Raw genomic sequence first — 9,066 nt, 5'->3', positions numbered from 1 at the left:
TAAGTTTTAATGCTACTTCTTATTTTCAATTGAAGAAACCTTTTCATGTTTATTTTTTCATTGTTTTTCTATAGTATTGCTAGAAAATCCTGCACCCTTTTCATTAAATTTCTCTTCCCCCATGACGTATTCCTCCAAGGAAAGATCCTCCCACATTGCCCCCTCCCCTCAACCCCACCCCAAACCCAAAAATCCCCCTGAAAACGTCTGTACACTTCCCAATAACCATTACTGTATGTAAACACTGGTCAAAGTTTGTAACTTGCAGCTCCTCACCAAGGGACTGTGGGGGAGTAATTCATCCCCACAGACATAGTTATTATGGTTTTCGACTATGCGGAACAAAATGGCTATCTCAAAATTTTGATCCGTTGACTTCGGGAAAAAAATGAGCGTGGGAGGGGGCCTAGGTGCCCTCCAATTTTTTTGGTCACTTAAAAAGGGCACTAGAACTTTTCATTTCCGTTAGAATGAGCCCTCTTGCGACATTCTAGGACCACTCGGTTGATACGATGACCCCTGGAAAAAAAAAACGAAAAAAAAAAAAAACAAACAAATAAACACGCACCCGTGTTTTTTTCTTCTGGCAAAAAATACGAAATTCCACATTTTTGTAGATAAGAACTTGAAATTTTCGCTATATGGTTCTCTGATACTTTGAATGCGATGGTGTGATTTTTGTTAAGATTCTATGACTTTTAGGGGGTTTTTACCCCTATTTTCCAAAATAAGGTAAATTTTCTCAGGCTCGTAAATTTTGATAGGTAAGACTAAACTTGATGAAACTTATATATTTAAAATCAGCATGAAAATCCAATTCTTTTGATGTATCTTGTAGCATCAAAATTCCGATTTTAGAGTTTTGTTTACTATTGAGCCGGGTTGCTCCTTACTATAGTTCCTTACCACGAACTATTTGGTTTGCTGACTCATTTGTTACTATCTTCAAATTCAGGAAGTATGAATTTCCACTTAATATCTTAATATATTTTACTAGGAAATGAGCCGATAGACAATTTTCGACTCAAAATTAATTATCGCTTTTGTGTTTCTTTTATCTGAGTGATTGATAAATAGCATTCGAAATTACTGGTTTTATATACGTTGTAATTTTAATTTTGTCTAATTACAGATTTGTTGGAAACAAGACATGGCAGACACATATTTCCAATCTAATCGCTAGAAACACAGCGCATGCTTAGATTTTCCAGAAACTCAATCATAGCAAAGAAATTTAGTTTGCTGAATGAGGGTCATATTGTTTTTGGTTTTGAGGATTAATCGTTTTGTCTGGTGGAGACATCAATGCAAAGTGACCTGAGGAATTAGTTTGAAGTTTTTTAATATGATAAACTGAAATCACCCAGTTTCGACAAGGTCTGCAGTTGTTTCGAACGAGTGAAAATGTGCTGTGCTGATCGCTAGTCTTAAAAAATGTGAAGTTACACTCTATTGCAACACAGACAATACATCAAGAATTGTCAAATAATCATTTTCTTCAGTGCAGCATTATCACCAAACAACAAAGAATGTGCCAACAGAAAATTCTGATTTGTAATCAACAAAGCATAAGTGATTCACTCTCTAGCTTTTATTCTCCTAAAGGGTTGTCCTCGACCAGTGTTGGGAAAAATGATGCTCAGGATTGTCATCGATGCTGGCCGTAACATATAGTAACATCCAGACATACCCAAGTAATACTTCATCTTGGCATTCCGTCCTACTTGCTATAAATACTAGCAAATAACACCAAACCTCAGTTAACAACATAGTGATATCTCCCAGCAAGTACTTGCTTGTAGTATCTGTACTCAGAATGTTATACCCAACCAAGGACAACAACAGCCTATACAGTCTATAACTTCTCAACCTGCGTAGTTAGTACAAACTCAACTAGAGCCTCAGAGGATTGTAATGCAATAACCACGATAACCTTGGTTATCTCAGATCATTTCTTTGGGCTAATGGTAAGCTTTGCTACATTCTTTTTATTGATTTGAGGAGGAAGTAAACATGAATTTATTGATTGTCGCGGTCCTAAGGAAATTCCGAAACATTTTATAAATGACTTCAAAATATCAATATCGGTAAATGTTTACTTTCGTTCCAAGTGCTCTAAAGTGCGTATTACTGCATATATCAAGAATCTGATGATCGCATATTGTTTCTTTGTCATTATTAGAGTAGTGCGTCCATTTCTGGTTGACCCTCCTCTAAAAAAAAAAAAAAAAAAAAAAAAAAAAAAAAAAAAAAAAAAAAAAAACACCTCAAACGATGTTTATTAAATAAATATAGAAAAGAAGCGGACCCAGTATCGAACCCTGGGGTAGTCCGCAAGTTTCCGTACTAGTCACAGAAGTAAACACCTATTCACCACAATTTGCTTTCGGTCACTTAAATAAGATTCAAATCAAGACAACCTCTTCCCGGTCACACCGATTTTTTCCGACCCAAGTAATAACTGTTTATGGTCAATCGTGTCAAAAACCTTCCTCAAATCCAGGAATAAAGCAGCTGGAATCAGACCCGCTTCAAACGACGTATTTACCCAGTCAATAAGTTTAATAGTTGCCATTTCTGTGGAATTATTTTTTTCTGAAACCAAATTGAGTATTTATAAGAATTTTATTATTTTCAATGTAATCAGTTAGCCTTTATCCAATCACCTTTCATATATTTTTGAAAAGAAAGGGAGGATAGAAATGGGTCTTTTGTTTGAAGGTTCGTCTCTCTTACCTCCTTTATGCAATGCTATTATTTTAGCAACCTTCAAACCTTCTGGGAAATTCCTTTTTCCATAGATTTATTAATCAAATTACATAAAACTGGTGTTATAACTGATTTAACTTATTTAGCAATCTTAAAAGAAATCCCGTCTACACCACTTGAATTTGATTGCATTTCACTCACTTCATTTATAGTACAAGCATTAAAAACCAACTGATTTTCTACTGGAACTTCCGACTGAACTATTTTGGGAGGCCGCTTAATTCTTTTTCGAGCATCATCGCAAAGTTTTGCTCCCTCACTAGAAAAATATTCACATAAATAATTCGCAGCATCCTTTGGGGTAGTCAATGTCCCCCCCCTCTAATTGTAATTTATTAATAACTTCTGTTTGACCCAGAAGTGAATTTACCGTTTTCCATGTTTCTTTTCACATCACATTTATGGTTCATAAATCCATATTGTAAATACATTTTTTCAACTTTACGTTTCAACCCGTTTAAAAGATTCCGGTAATTTTTAAATTGCTGAAAATTAATGACCGATGGTTCATCTAGGTATATTTTATACAATTAAATTTTTGAACTTAAAGAAATTAGAATACCCTGTGTAATCAATGGTTTCTTTGGGAATTTCATTCTACCCCGTTTAAGTCTTCTAAGAGGACACGTATCATTCAATATCTTTGTAAATATTTTAACAAAAATATCATACGCAACCGACGGGTTATCTTCTTCAAAACTGGAGTAAAATCTGCATCGCCCATTTCTTTCTCAATTTTTTTTAGTTAATTTTTCTTAATTCACAAAAAACGTTTTATTTATTTAACCAATCTTATTTATAATCCTATAAGATTTTTTTTTTATTTTACTAAGAAGAAAAGATGGTTGGATCAATCCGTAAGTAAAAGATTAGCATATGAGCTTTCAAGTACCCTTCCATCCACAAATATATTATTGATCACCGTCGCAGACTTATCAGTTACTCGTTTAGGAATAGTTAACAAGGGGTACTGAATGATGAAATCATCGAATTTAGAAAATCTAGACGGCTTGTACTTTCAAGAAGGTCAATATTGAAATCACCCACTACTACTTAATATTTATGATCATTATTAAATTCCTCCATTAAATTCTCTATCTCCTCAATAAAACATCCTCATTAAATGATAAAACAAGTTTTACCAAAAGCATGACCTACCTAGAACGTTTTTTCGTACCCAAAAATGGCAGTATGCCGTAATGGCCCCTAGAGATAATATGCACAATCAGAGTTCATTAATTTGACAGTTTCGTTACCGGTAAATCAAATACAGGTAGGATTAAGAGCGAAAATAGTATTTGCTGTAGTAATAACTCTCGGTAATCAAAATCAGTGTTACAGGTTTGCCCCCAGGCACATTACTGTATTTCATTCAGAAAGAATTTGTCTTGTCAGCAATTCTGACAAAAAAAGATTAAAATATAGTTCATTCATTGAATGTTTACTGACTGAAAAAATCTCAAGCACGTTTCAAAAGGCTAGAAGCTGTTAAAATATATAAAAAAACAACAATATTTTGCATGCAGACCAATTAAGTTCGATGTATCTACAGGTGTCGACATCCTGACACTCTCAATATAGCCAGTAATATATATGTCACCATAGTTTTAACTTTGCCTTGTACCCAAAAAAATCGCGTAGTTAGGCCTTAGGACCTAACTAGATGATCTTGGTTTTACTACGAGATGGTTAGCATTTCATATCAAATCACTTAATTAGACTAATTCTTTATATACTAAAGATCTATACATAAGTTCCATGACAATATAGTTAACCTTAGCAATCTAAGTTAATTTTCAAAACAACTTATTGAGTAAAATAATCAAATTTTATTAGGACATAATTTTCTGCAGCAGCAATGAAGGAGGTAAGTATTAACGGTAAAAATTTAATAATGTAAGAATCCAGAGTGAACCTTTCCTCATTTGAGATACCCTGTAAATGGTACGTTTTGCATTTGTAATTGAAGTTCTAACAAATCTGTTCCATGTCCCCCCAAACGGATGTCAAAGCACTGATTTAAGTAAAATATGACTGTAAAAATTGTTTAGTGATTTATTTACGTATTTGTTTAGAAGCAAAGTGAAACTCACAAACAAGGGAAAAACTAAAGAGATTACGGAAATAACTACTAAACAAAAATAATGTGTTTAATAAAAGAGAGGAAAACTATATGGACCTTCTACAGTTATGAGAAAAAGGTGATTAGAAAACAATACATCTTTGTATTTTTTTCATTAACTAATATGATTAAACCACAAACATCTGCATCAAAGATATCTCTGCTAAATTTTAATCTAGAAACTTTCTGTTTGTGAAACTTGAATTTAAGAAGATCAACACCTATTCTGCTGCACAAAAAAAATCTTGTATCACAAAACAAGACATAAATAAAGGAAATTACCCTTTTACACCAATTGAATGTAAGATAGACATGGTCGAAGCTTCAATTATGGATCTGTGTTCATTATACAGACAAGAGGATTAAGCCTCCAAGCCTTGACAAGTTCAATCTTACTTTTGGAACAGGGATCCAAGATAGGTCAAAAACTTGTAAATGAACATCAATCATGAATAAGTCATTTCAAAATGTATATCAATCAAAAAATTATCAGTTCTCAGAGGTATATAAATTTTACTCCCATTGCTTTTCTTAATTTTGCATTATTATTTTCACTGTACATTAACAAAACAAGCATTCCAAAAAGCAACAAATTTTGGTATTGTATGAATAGACACCTGCTTGAGTGACCGATTTGGCAGCCTGGTCCATGGAAATGAACACACTTGAAGTTGACACAACTTATTCTTACCAGACTGTTCTCTACTTAGTAGGCGTACAGCAACGAACATATTTAAGCTAGAATAATAATCAGAAATAGAGCTTAGTCTGTTTCAAATAAAAGTTAATACCTTCTCTACCTCAGAAGAGTTAGTGGATTCCTTATTAATCAATGAGTCCTATTCTCTGCAAATGTACCCCATGCTTCCTGCCAAAATACATAAATTATATGCCAAGTAATTTCAAGTTTCCTACCCAAGGGATATGAGATTCTGAAATTCCTAATAGGTCCAGTTTGAAACCTCTGTATTCATTACTTAAGATGTTAACACAATATTATTTTTTAATGTTGCAAAATTCCGAGTTAAAATTTTTATATTCTTTTAGTCATTGAAAATATAATGGTGTAAGGAAAAGCAATGAAAATCCCATGATCAGATTCAGTGTACTATAGATCCCTACTCCAAGCTCCAATCTTCTATGTGCAAAAATTTTACATTTTTTCAGAAAAAAGATCATGGTTTGATGTTTATTTGTTGTTGTTTTTTCCCCATGGGTGATGGTATCAAACCAATTTCCTTAGAACATCAGAAGAGAGCTCATTTGAATGGAAATTGTAAGTTTTATTACCCTTTTTAAATTACCAACATATTACATGGCAACTATCCTTCCTCCCCTCAAAATTGTCCCATCAAAACTTTAAGATAACCATTTTGCTCAGAAGGTTGAAAGCCCCAAACCTATGCATTTGGAGATAAAATGACCCCCCCCCCTTCAAGTTTCTGGGGATAAGTCTAAGTTTAAAAAATTGCACATTTCGATGTAATTTTTATTGGAAAGCTTAATATTTTTTTGTGTGTGAGAGGGGATTTTGTGCTTGAGCTGTTTTCTTGGGGACAGTTTTTGTGCATAGGTGAACATTTCAGTGATAATTCTAGACTGGGGGGGGGGATTTGATAGAACTCCTGATCGAAATTATTTTTATTTGTCTTATTTCTGATTACCTACTTAGTTTTGCATATGTTCCTGGGAATTGTCCAGGGAAATGTTTTGCGTGTTTGGATTTCTGGGAAATAATATCCATGGAAGGAAGGATTTCCGGAGTGATTGAAAAACGATTAGAGCTTAGTCTGTTTCAAATATAAGTATGCTTAAGAGAATTTTTTCTGGCTGAATCTTCTGCAAGAAATTTTACAGGGGGGAGGGGTTTTTTCGCAAGAGTGGAAATGTCCAGAAGGAATACAATGGGGAAGAGATCTACATTACATGAGAAAAAAACTTTCCCATCATTTGAGCGTTTTTTCTTAGAGGGTGAGCCAGACTTACCAGTATTATTTGAAAAACAATTAAAATTTAACAAAAAAGAAGTTTTTTCAGCAGAGAGTTAGGAGAAGCATTAAAGCTCAAAACGTTTTTGAAGGGGTTGTAACCCTCCTTAATACCTTGCTCTTTACATGAACGTTTGATGGATTGTCCCATTTTTTTAAGAACGACTCTTCAAATGCAGGGGTCATTTAATTAGAATATGAAGCTTTTTTTAGAAGTAGAAAAACTTATGCAGAATAATTTTCGGTTTGTTTTGGGTTTTAGTTTTACTCCTTACTTTCAGTTGAAAAACTTATTTAATGCATTAATCAGAAACCAGTGTAAATGCTTTGTTATTTACTTGGCTAAAAATTTATGTAGTATTTTCAACTTGTCTATGTTACTTTTGAAGAATTATATATATTCTTCTCTATATTCTATATATATTTTCTAAGTTGGAGCCAATTTTCCCAAATCCAGTGAAAATGACAGTGAAAACTGAAGAATGAGTCATAAATTACTACAAAGGTAAAGATACACTAAAGAAAACTCACATGTTTCTCTAAATACTAAAATTATGGAGGTTTATCTTAATTTTGATAAGATTTTTTTTTTTGCAGAAACTAAATTTCAGTTGGGGGGAGTGTGTGCCACAATAAGGGCAAACTTGGGTCTGGAGAGTGCAGTTAACCCCATGTCACATAGCAAATTACATCCCTGTAAACTACGCCAAAAGAAATACCCAACAATTTGATCTTTAATGATTGCTCCTGGTAGATATACATTGGCTACTAACATCACATTTTAATTTTCACTCAGTCATGAGGCAATATATAGACTAGCTAAAAAATTTTTTAAAACATTTCTCATCAACAAGTAGCCTACTCGAAACTGAGGCCCAAAATACAAAACTGGAAATAACAATATTCAATATTCAAAACTGTTAAGTCTTTAGCCTAGTTGTCTAACTTTCTATCCAGCATGGTAATTACTAGAAAACCAAATTTTTTCAGCAAAAAATTGATTCAAGTAAAACTTGTGGTCCCATATCCAAATATATAGCTAAAAATTAATTAAAGCAAATTCTTGCATGTCTAAAGTACCTTAAAAACCAATTTAAATATTTTTTATTCATATTTATAGATTAAAACACCAACAATTTTTTTTATCTCGATAAGGCTAATTGTGGCTTACTGAGTTTGAAGCACAATAAGTAAATAATTGCAGTAGCTTTTAATATGTGCTATTGATCATAATACCAATACTTACAATAAGCCGAATTTGATGCAGGGCATGCCAAGATTGCTGCCTTATATAGCAGAAGTATATCCCTAATAGGTCCCAAAAGAGTGCCTATTATACCTTCAAGTTATATAAGACAAGACAATGGTCTGATGAAGCTTACCTTAGATTCTTTTCAGAAACAAACTACGGAGACCCATATAACTATTTTGAATAACAGTTAGCCAGCAGTAAATTTTTTATGTGGAGAGAGAAAGAGAAACAGTTAAATTATAGCAGAGTTTTTTGCAACCCTGGAAAGGTGTAGAATTAGGCAAATAAAACTTACAGAATTGAATACAAAGCCAAAATGTACCATAGGAAGCAGGTCCATTGGAAGGGGGGCAGCTTCCTTGGTGCTTTGGCTGGGGGAGGGGGGGGAAACACCACGACTTGAAAGTTACTCACCTAGATCAATTTTTTTCACTTTGATTTGTTTTTTTGCTTATATTTGAGTTGAAAGGGGGGGGGGGCTGTTATTAATTTTACTCTGGGTACTTCAAATCCTAAGAATAGCTTTCATGGGAATATGCCTCCAAGCTACCCCTTTCTTGGTCTTTGGGCTTAGAAGATTACATATATGAGAGTTATAAGATAACCTATCTCAGTAGAGTTTTAAGCATTATCAAAAAGCTTTATCTGAAAACTAGATGTAGAGGTACAGATCCAAAGAGTTTTATTCACATAACTCAACTATAGTACTTTCCAAGATGGCAGCAAGCCCACAACTAGAATTTTACCAAAGATCTGGCTTTTTAGATCTAGTAAAATTAAAAACAATAAAATCATTATGCCTAGGCTACATATCAAGATTGGATGATTTTGAGGGTCTTTTATTCAAATTAGTTTTTTTTTTAGTATTAAAATGATTGTTGGGATAACCTCCAGAAGTAAAAACAAACCTGTTCTATCAGTCAACTTTAGTATAT

The 9,066-nt window shown here is 33.3% G+C and overlaps 1 protein-coding gene across 2 annotated transcripts in view; it reads left to right on the top strand.

Annotated features, from left to right (window-relative positions):
* The first annotated feature begins 1,124 nt into the window (after positions 1–1,124).
* The window catches only part of LOC136026659 (uncharacterized), a 46,356-nt gene continuing 38,414 nt past the window's right edge, over positions 1,125–9,066 (top strand). Inside the window, exons 1-2 of one of the 2 annotated variants that reach the window (XM_065703397.1) lie at positions 1,125–1,967; positions 6,059–6,167. The gene's annotated coding sequence lies outside the window, so the exon portion shown is untranslated. The remainder of the gene's footprint in view (positions 1,968–6,058; positions 6,168–9,066) is intronic. The other variant, XM_065703398.1, reaches the window with a different exon arrangement.

The sequence above is a fragment of the Artemia franciscana genome, chromosome 4, assembly GCF_032884065.1.
Source record: "Artemia franciscana chromosome 4, ASM3288406v1, whole genome shotgun sequence".
In the NCBI taxonomy this organism is placed as follows: Eukaryota; Metazoa; Arthropoda; class Branchiopoda; order Anostraca; family Artemiidae; genus Artemia; species Artemia franciscana.
Note: the sequence above shows the minus strand (reverse complement) of the source record. Positions and strands in the feature narration are given on the sequence as shown.